This window comes from Plutella xylostella, chromosome 9 (assembly GCF_932276165.1).
Source record: "Plutella xylostella chromosome 9, ilPluXylo3.1, whole genome shotgun sequence".
Classification (NCBI taxonomy): domain Eukaryota; kingdom Metazoa; phylum Arthropoda; class Insecta; order Lepidoptera; family Plutellidae; genus Plutella; species Plutella xylostella.
This window is the reverse complement of record NC_063989.1, coordinates 11,565,807-11,576,900: the sequence shown is the minus strand read 5'-3', so window position 1 is coordinate 11,576,900 and position 11,094 is coordinate 11,565,807.

Below are 11,094 nucleotides of genomic sequence, written 5' to 3'. Positions count from 1 at the left end.
GGATTTGTTACAATAATATAATACTTGTAATAGAATAGAATACTAAGTACTTATTTTATTGAGTTAATAGAAAACAAAATAAAAAAATTACATAAAAGCAATCTCTCCCAGGCAACCGTTGGGTGGAGGCTACTTAAAGAATAAATGAGGAGAATTAAAAAGGTGTATAAGTTACCGCTTTGAAAGGATTTAGCCAGGCAGATTTTATCATTAGTCGCTGACATTCCACGGTACACCAGATATATTATAACCTATAATATTCTAACATGACTCAAGAAGCCTTAATTCGTACTCCACCGCTTCTAATTAATAAGATACACAAGAGCGATCCCCTGTAATGATCTCTTGAACTGGAAATCTGCTGACGAACTGAGATTAATGTGGAACTAGTGACCGCACCGTCTGAATGACCTGCGGGACAAGTCTGCTAGTTATTACTCACGGACAATGAAAATGTTCCATTGAGAAAATCACCAAATTACTTCTAAACGAAAAAAAACTAACTTAATGACGCCTTTTGCAATATTTAAGTACATTTTACGGCGCATTAGAATATTGCCAACTAAACCGTAAATACTTTGAGCAAATTTCGTATCAAATTTTTAAAAAAATTGGGGGCATTTGGTGTCTGCATTTTGAAAGTGGAACTGTTTCTTTGTACGTGAGTGTAGTAGTAAGATAATGTAAAATAATTTAGGAACATCCGATTCGGTTCCTAAAACAACCACCCATCTTAATAGCGGGTGTATAAGGAAACGTATCTTTTTGATAAAATATGTTATGGGCAACTTTAAATTTATACAAAGAATTGGTTTATTGCCTGAAATAAAGATATAGGTAGGTAGGTAATAAAAAATATTATTATTCAACTATTTGGGAAAGGTTTTTTCAGGTTTTTAACATTGTATGGTAGTATTTACAGTATTTAGCAGAATCCGTCTATGTCTGATAGTAAATGCCCAATCTATAATGCGGCAAGTTACTTGGCGACCCTCCTTGCGGGGTGAAAGAAGTGGCGGGGGCGAGGTAGCACGACATGCTACACACGTAGAAAAGTGTGCCCGGATTAATCTCGCGATAGCTTGTAACTATTTCTGACGTAAGTAAAATTTTATTCTATGAGTGTTCCCGTAAATGTCATATTTAGCTTAAAATTTATAGTTTGACAGCATTAAAATTTGGATGTTTACCTTCAGTATATCTACCAATATGAATTTATTTATGTAAAAGTGTTTTATTTTATAAATCAATTTCCATGTCACTTTCATGTTCACTCTCTGTTTGAACTTGTTCATCGTCGTCGTCATCCTCATCTTCATCATCGTTTTCATTAACTTCAATTATAAATCTAAGACAAAAACCAAAAAAACAATATACCTACTTTGAAGTATAATGTACTAGAGTACGCCAGTCATATTAGTTCAGTGTACACCTACAATATTTTATGTTTAATTTACATTAAATTATAAATAAACAATAACATACCTGTCCAATACATCGTCAAATACTCTATCAGATTTATAATATTCGTCTTAATTTTTTATGACATGGTCAAATGGAAAAGCAACTCTAAGTCTTTTATCTCTTTATCTAAGTTAGAGTCAATAGACGTTCTTGCGAGCTCGCCTTTCACGTACCGCCACACAAGTTCAATAGGATTTAATTCCAGTTGGTATGGGGATAGGCGAAGCACGATATGACCATTTTCTTTCAAAATTTCATCAATTTTGTAATTTTTCTCTGTGTTTTGCTCATTAATTACTTTCATTAAATCACATAAATTTTGGTTGCTTTCCTAGTTACAAGAACTGACAACTGACGCACTGTCATATGGATTCTTCGTCTTTGTTGTTTACTTTTTCGTATCTGACTGCGCAGTACCAACCTTTAGCCGCGTAGCATGACTGATCCGGTACGCTGTTCTACAAGAAGCCCCTATATTGAGACATTATACGATTTGATGTTTTTAACGTTATTTTGTTGACGAATTATAGATACCTAACTAATAATAATATAATGATAATATTAAAAAGGCCTCAACACTCATCCTAAGACTCACTAAGGTCTCAGGATCAATGATCTCATGTGGGTCGCACTCAAATTATGACAGACTATATAAGACATGTGGCCGCCTCGGCTGCGCGGCCGAGACTGCCGTAACAATGACATGCAGTGCACGCGTTCCCCTCCACCGCTACCCTCCCGCTACCCGCTGTCGTCTTGGGTACCTCGTCCCCTCCGCGTCTTTCACCCCGCAAGGAGGGTCGCCAAGCAACTTGCCAATCTATAGAGGTCCATTCCAGTGAGATGGACCAGCGTTAGTTCCAGCCATGGCTAAATTCATTATCCTGTTTAGTTTTTTACTGACAGCGGCTCTTGAATATTGTGGTCTTCAATCTTATGTTATAAAATAAAAATAAAAAATAAAAATAGCCTTTATTCCCTTATTAAGTCACAAAGTTTACAACTTATATTTATAACATTTTACCTAATTTTAACTTGCTACCTTATGTTATACCACTACGTAAATATACATACAAAATCTCAGTTGCTCCACAAGAGTGAAGGTTAGTCAGGTAAACAGCATTTTTAAATACGGAACAAAAAATATTTAATCCGTTGTACTTTTACCCTTATCAAGTACCTATATCGGTTTGTGGTACATATTTATCAATAAGTCCAGAAGATTTGGAGCATGTTTAATAATGTTTTTACTATGCAAGTATGCATTCAGTAATATTAATAACGGCTTTTTGACTTGAACGGCTGAGTTACCTTCAATAAAATACCACCAGTAAATTACTGATATTCCTGTAAGCATTAAGATATTGTAAGCAATTAACAATACTCGTTCGAAATGTAATATGTCAGACCCAGATGATATAATTGATGTGGACCCAATCAGATGGAAGCGTATTAACTGTTGCTGTGACCCGTGCTGTCCATATATCCATTGTGTCATTACTGAAAAGCCGTATGAAATGAAGGAGTCATTCATTATAATACTATCTGTTGCCCGCGAGCCTCGCTTCACCTTTAAAACTTTTTACTTGATAATTCTGGGATACAAAGTAGCCTATATTCATGCAAGATGTCAGTTTCCTACATATCGAATGTCATAAAAATTGCTCCAGCCGTTTTCCAGTAAAAGAGTAACAAAAATCTCCACATACCTACATACATACCAACTTTCCCGTTTATAATTTTAGTAGAATGCACAATGCACTGTAGATAATGGTTGATGACAAGCGTATTATTGAGCCGGAACGGTAAATTCTCTGATGAAATTCCATCATGTAAAGTAACCGAATTGGGGAGGTATGCAACACGAACAGGTAAATTTAAGAGATGCTGTCCATATATCCCAATTAGAGCTTATTGCCTTTCTATGTAGGTAACTAGTAAGTTATGTGAACGCGAATTAGAGATGATCATCATCATTATCAGCCAATAATCATCCACTGCTGGACATAGGCATCTTCCAAGGAGCGCCACAACACTGGGTCCTCGGCCGTCCTCATCCAACTACTACCCGCTACCCTAGGTCGTCAGTCCAGCGGGCAGGAGGGCGTCCCACGCTGCGTTTGCCTGCTCGTGGTCTCCACTCGTCTACAGAACTCGTCTACCCCAACGGTTATCGGTTCTTCGGCAGATATGACCAGCCCACTGCCACTTCAGCTTGCATATGATGATAAATTGATCTAATATCGTATAATTTAGACCAGCAAGCGCTTTTACAAATGTAGTTCTAGGCTATGTATATGTCGCAGTCATCTGGTTTAATCTCCTGTTTGATTGAACCGCTAGCCCGTTCATTGGATGACGCTACTCAGTTGAATGACTAAAGAACAACTCGTCAAGTGGTTGACTGTAACGTCCAACGTCTTGACTGAACGTTATTCAGCGAAGTCGTTAAATGGGATATAGTATAGCAACTTTGTAATGTCTGGTTAGGATGAACATGACCAGACAAGAGTCAACAAAAGGACTATGTTACAAAGCTCTCATGTCACAAATTAACTAAACAATAACAATAAACGTACCTTAATATTGTTGTTCATAATTATCCAGTTGTAATTTTTTATTTAGAATAACGCCAATATTTCCCGCGAGTTTTGCGTCTTTCAAAGGTTTCATGTAGTTTTTAGATTTTTCCTGTGGAATTTCAGTTCATTAGTTCCTATCTGTTTATATATTGCCATCTTCCTAATTTATAAGTAGTAATAATTACCTACGTACTTTCTATCTCACAATACCTAAATTACATGTTATAACTTGTAACCAAACTCATGACAGCGGAAATCAAAAAGTGCAACTTTTCGAGCAAGTGTATTGAAAAAAAGATACGTACAGTTTCTCTCCTGCGCGGTTTGAACAATGCCAACTATGGGACGGTGTTTCGTTTTATATTTTTCATTTCATTTCTTAAATTTCGCGAATGTCTTGTTTGCGAGCGGCGGCGGCGGCGGCGGCGGCGGTCACGCCCCGGAACGGATATTAATGAAATTTCTCCGATACCGCCACTTGATGACGTACCTTAATATTGTTGTTCATAATTATCCAGTTTCAACACATTTTTTTCTTTGAAACTATCCGCCGGCGGTGAAATAATAGGTAAATCCATGTTGTCACACTATTTTCAGATAAATAACGCACTTTAAAGCTAATTTATTTGCAAAAAATAACAATACAATTGCTTTTTGTGTCAGCTGTTCGCTGTTAGACGCCATATTTGTTTTATTCACCACCTGACTGATTTTAAGTCCGCTAACTAGTTGGACGTTTTGTGACGCTTGTACAATCAACGTTCGGCCTAGCCATACAACTGAATAGCGTCATCCAATGAACGGGCTAGCGGTTCAATCAAACAGGAGATTACACCAGTTGCCTGCGACATATACAACACATCATCATCAGACCAAGACTGCAAGACATTATATGTCTCGAGGAGCGCCACAACACTCTGTCCTCGGTCTTCCTCATCCTGTCTTTACCGCCCAACTGTTTTAGATCTTCGGTCCGGCGGGCTTTGCTGGAAGGTTACTCCATGCTGACCCCCCATGGCGGTCACTCATATAGATATTTGTTTGTTCCCGCGTGCTTCGCTTCGCCTTAAAAAGTTTTCCCGTTGAATTCTTTGATAAAAAGTAGCCTATGTTTTTTCTCAGGGTCTAGACCATATGTATACGAAATGTCATTCAAATCCGTTCAGTAGTTTTGGCGTGAAAGAGTAACAGACAGATAGACACAGTTACTTTCGCATTTATAATAATTAGGTAGTTAGGATGACGAAATACAAAAGTTCTGTGCGTTGCTGCGCGGGCCACGACTCTATCTTGTTGTATTAAAAGCGCCGATTGCAGGACAGCTCTCGTTCGTTTTTCGTCAGTATAGAGTAACCATCCTGTTCTTCAGTCGAGAATTTGGAACTCAGCAATGGAACACACCGTTTCCTCCATCGGTCATCGTTTTTTCGATATAATTCCGGCCCAATGCAAAATCAGCTTTTCAGAGCTACATATGTGGAATTACTTCATCTCTGATGTCGAAAATATCGGAAATGAGGTTCCGGGAAACCCATGTAACAATAATAATGTATTTATTCGAACAAGCAAAGCAGGCACGATTCACTTATTAATGCACACACACCTTCAATATACAGGGTGTTATAAAATTGGTAGATATAGAAAGACAACTACTTAACAGATATTCTATGAAGAAGTTAAAAAAAATCTCACATTTATAAAATTCGTGGAACAAAAATTGTTCAGTCATAATTTTGGCTTGCCTTACCACTTTCGCAACATCCTGTATAGTGTACCCGTGCAATTATGCTGGATGGACGGCACTCTGCCTATTGATTCTTATAACATAAAACAAGCGGGCTGTATGCAAGCCCGTGTTTGTTCTATTCCACTAAGTGCTCCCACGCCTCGTGCATACGGTCTAAACCACCTATATTTACTCCATAATACTCAAATTACATGCACGTACGGAAATAGACAGCGATATCGATCGTTTAACAGGATTTAACAAGGCTGGAAGCAGGGTCAGAGAACCCCCATTAGCGTCAGCAGCCGTATTTTTTCAAATAATGCAAGTATACGATTTATATAAGAAGTTTGTAGGCGAAACGTTCGTAGGGTGAAACATCCTGTGGGTTAGTTCATGGGTTAAACAATTGTCGAATGCATTCAGACTGGTTTTAATGATTTCGATTTATGTGCAGTTTTATGAAGCTTCGCCACCATTTAATAAGACTTTTATTAACATAACACACGACTAATATTTTAATATTCTCCGCAGCTAGAGAGTTATCTGCGGTGCGCATTTAATTTATTTCGCCGCTGACGCCGAATTAATAACCAAAATATTTCTCCATTATGAGCATTCCTAACAAAGAGCGCGAGAAACAAACAAAATGCCCCGCCCGGGAATAGTGTGAGGAAGGCCATGACAATAAATCCAGGTGAAATTAATTTCATTCCGCTCTTTTGTAGACAAACTTTTTACAACACGCCGTAGCTAGAGTAGTAGATTGTGATACGAGAGCGGAAAAATGTACCTCGAATACGTCTCGGGTGAAGTCTCCCACCACTTTTTTTTTTTTTTAAGATTTTATTATCACTCCACAGACTTTATGTCCGTGCCTTTTTGAGAGATCAATATATTTTGAGAGTTTGGTTGTTTTTTGTCTTCATCTTTTAACTACTCACTACTCAATGTGGAAGCTTATAATATATATTTTATCTTTTATATATATATACCTATATATTATTAATAATTTTTTTTTTTTTGCACTCCTGGAGGAAAATCTACACAGACACCTGGGAAGGGGACCCAGGTAGTGTCGGCCTTTAACCGACTAAAAACCCCCAGTTGTGCATTTCTTGTTTTTTTTTTTTTTTTTTTTTTTTTTTCTTTGTTTCACACAGTCACACTTACAATTATAATGGCAACAAACATTTGAAGGGTAGGGCCAGTGTCAGCTGTCTTCAGAGAACTTAACAGACGCCTGTCAGTGGCCACACACTCCTTTTGTCATCGCTGTTGTTTTGCCTGGTGTTAATGTGTGACAGTGTTCTTAAAACTATCTTAATTTTATTGGTTAGTTCTTATACAGATAATATTAATTCATGATATACTATACAATACCTACATATCAAAACTATACAATACATGCTATATACTATACATAACAAAACTATAAAATACATGTAATACAATACGGTTTGGCCGACAATATAAAATAAAAATAAAAATTTAAAAATAATAAAAATTTAAAAATTCTCCTATTCCGCTCCATTTTGCGTTGCCAAAAGCCCACCACTTCACTGTAATGACTTTCCGGGAAGAAATAGGTACTACTTTTTCAGAAAAGGTAGTTAAATAAAATTCTAAATTATTAAGAAGAAATGTTCTACTTCTAATAGCTTTACATACTTGTAATTTTTTATTTAGAATAACGCCAATATTTCCCGCGAGTTTTGCGTCTTTCAAAGGTTTCATGTAGTTTTTAGATTTTTCCTGTGGAATTTCAGTTCATTAGTTCCTATCTGTTTATATATTGCCATCTTCCTAATTTATAAGTAGTAATAATTACCTACGTACTTTCTATCTCACAATACCTAAATTACATGTTATAACTTGTAACCAAACTCATGACAGCGGAAATCAAAAAGTGCAACTTTTCGAGCAAGTGTATTGAAAAAAAGATACGTACAGTTTCTCTCCTGCGCGGTTTGAACAATGCCAACTATGGGACGGTGTTTCGTTTTATATTTTTCATTTCATTTCTTAAATTTCGCGAATGTCTTGTTTGCGAGCGGCGGCGGCGGCGGCGGCGGCGGTCACGCCCCGGAACGGATATTAATGAAATTTCTCCGATACCGCCACTTGATGAGGCCCGCTAATTCTTCAAAATGCTTAATGCTTTTAATAGACCGGAAATGAGCCGAACATTCATTCACATCCAGAGGGATTGTCGAAGACTTTGTGTCACACTTTGTACCTATTGCACTTTGTAGTGAAGTTTTAATCTTACAACCCTTACAACACTCAAATTAATACAAAGCACACTTATCAGTATAATTAAAAAGTAACGCTGCGTCTATAAGAATTCCTACCTAGATCACTCAAGTGAAATACTACTAGAAATACTAGGGGAACCCGGGGTAAGACGGGGTCGCTAAGGGAAAATTAAAAAAACAAAAGGTATTTATAACCACAACGTTATCAATTATTTATGGCTCATTAGGAACTTAATGACGAACACTTTGGCATAACTTTTGCCAAAAAAGTAATCATTACAATTGACTTATTTTAAGAAATGTAAAAAATGGGAAATAAACCATCTTGCCCCATGTACGGGGTAAGATGGGGTAAGTATACTATGTGGGGCACAAAACAGACAAACAACACTTCTTCTGTGATTTTATCGTCAACACCAGCACCTGCAGTGTGAGCCCAACGCCTGCACCTTTGAAATCCGACCCACTTTTCCTTAGATTTAAAGTAGGACTATTGATATCCTCAAGTAGAGGTAGCCACAGTCATCTACGTTGTTATTCTTCTTCGTAGGCAGTATCTGCTTTGTCTTTTTAGCCTACTTCCCTGTTAGAGCCCTTCTACAATGTCAAATATCGGGTTTGAGAAAAAAAAAACTTTACCAAGCTAGATCCGTACCCTATCTTGCCCCTCCAAAAATACCCCGTCTTGCCCCACGTTACATTTTTTATAAAAATAATTCATAAAAAATATATTTTCAATGTTAAAGTGATTTTGCACATATTTAAACAAAGCGTACCAAACCTTAAATAAAAAGTCACAATTACCAAAAATGCCACTGTTTTACTTACTGTGTTGTGACTTTGTTTCTACCGGTCAAAAATAACATGGACACTACGCAAAAACAAACAATTGAGCTTACACAAAAAACGCATGCGCTCACACCTGCTGTCACTGGCGCACTAAAGGTCAATCATTTAAGCCTTTCTATTGGCTCATTACTCAGATTCCTAAGATGTATAGTTTTGCATATATGTTGGGGGTCCCGTCTTACCCCGCGACCCCATCTTACCCCGGGTTCCCCTAAATAGAAATATCTATCAACTCATACATGATACTATTTACTTACATTAAGTGGTCAAATGAAAGCTAAACATTCACAAATCGGCAATCCTCCCCCGAGTCGGGCTAAACCTGTGTTACCAAGTGCAATAAGGAAAGATTCGGGAACAAACCCAAACTTTGCCCAATTTAATTTCCCTTCGGCTAAGTTCGTTGGCATCCGACCGATAAATGGCATCAATTTGTTAGGTTGTTGGATATAGGCCCAGCCCTTAGACCGACCTTTATTATTGAATTACAACTTAACTTCAGACACTTTTGGTCAGGACATACGGCCACGGTTCGGGTCAATGTCCTGGAGACGATTTGTGGTACATAGCGTCCCACTTATTATGCAATTAAATAAAAGTGAGACCATTGCATTATCTGCTGCAAAAATTGCCCAGGCACCATACTGTACATATAGCTTCCATGGTAATAAACCCCTTACATTTGACTCACCGTAGAAAGAGGATGACTCAGGTAATCATTCTGAACAACTTTTGTTCTACGACTTTTATGAAGTTTGGAAAAAAACGGCTAGTACTTTTGTAACATTTTGTATATACCCACCGTATTACATTTTTTTATCGCTTTATATTTTATCCCGTTGCATTGAGAGGTGTTCGATGTGAACGCTCCAGAACATTTTTATGTGAACATTTCTCGTTCCGCTCATCTGTTAGAAATACGATTCTGGAATTGCCAACGTAAAAAAACGCATAAAAACGTTACCAAAACATGAAAAAAACGAACCCTAAAAGTTTGCGTACAGCGTTGGCAAGCCAATTTATTGGTCGTCGCAATATAGTATTTTTTCCACTGTGATTTTCAAACACACCGCTTGAAACTATTTCAAATACTGTTGACGACGAATGCTGAAAACAATACGCACCGCGGTAAACAATGCCAAAAGCGGCCATGTTTATGCTGCGCTAAACAGATAGCGCTTGCGTGACCAATTCCGCCTGGGTCTTATTTTTTGTGAAAATTTGATTGTTTTATTTACCTTTTTTCTGTTTAAAATCATGATGATTACGTTTATTTTGTTCATGTACATAAGTTATTAACTAGTTTTAAGTTCAATAAAGAGATATTGATGATTGTGCAATGTTAGAAATTACTTAGTAAAATGTAAGGAAAATTGTTATAACTTTTTAGTTTATGTACCTAGAGTAGGTGTGTTTTATTTCCCTGCTAGATTATTTAGTAATTAAGTTGATTAAAACGTTAAAATGTACATAGATTAAGTCTTTATAATAAATAAATGCGTTTGAAACAGTAAAGGGAAGCAAAAGAGGGCAATAAAAAATGATTAAAAAACAAGGTTCGTCTGTGCGGCATAGCTTCGAGGTAGCTAAGCAACCATTTCGCTAGGTAGAAGTCGTACTACGCCAGCCAAACAGAGGAACAATAAGAAGACTAGAAGAAGCCTGAAAACACTTCTGCCTCCCTTTCTGCTCACTTTTCAAGAAAGAAACTGGAGTTTTACTTCTGCCCCGGTCACCTACCTAAGCCTAGGTATTCAACAACCTTAGAAGCAAGTTCAAGTGGATTACGGCCATCGGTTATCTTCGTTTTGCAACTGTAAGCAATTCGCTACAGTTCATGGTCCTTCGAGCCGGATTCTGCAACCAAGAAGCTTCATCGAAGAGGAGGAGACCAGCAGCTGAAGAGGAGGAGAATCAAGCCTATAAGCGATTACTGGGAGTAATACGCTGTGAAGAGGACGATTCGAAGCCTACGCTGATGCGATTACGTTGCCACTCTATCGGCTCGTATATTGCTAAGCGTCCCACAGAAGAGGCGGAGTGTTCGAGAAACTACGCGCTCAGCGCGGTTGCATTACGTAACACCTTGACGTTGCGTATTTGCAATTAACGCTTTAGAAGCGGTGCGGTCGATCCAAGTAGACTGCCTTCGCCTTGTACGTGAGAAGATCGCCGAGGGACATCAAGTGGAGCCCACATCAAGCAGAACGGCGAC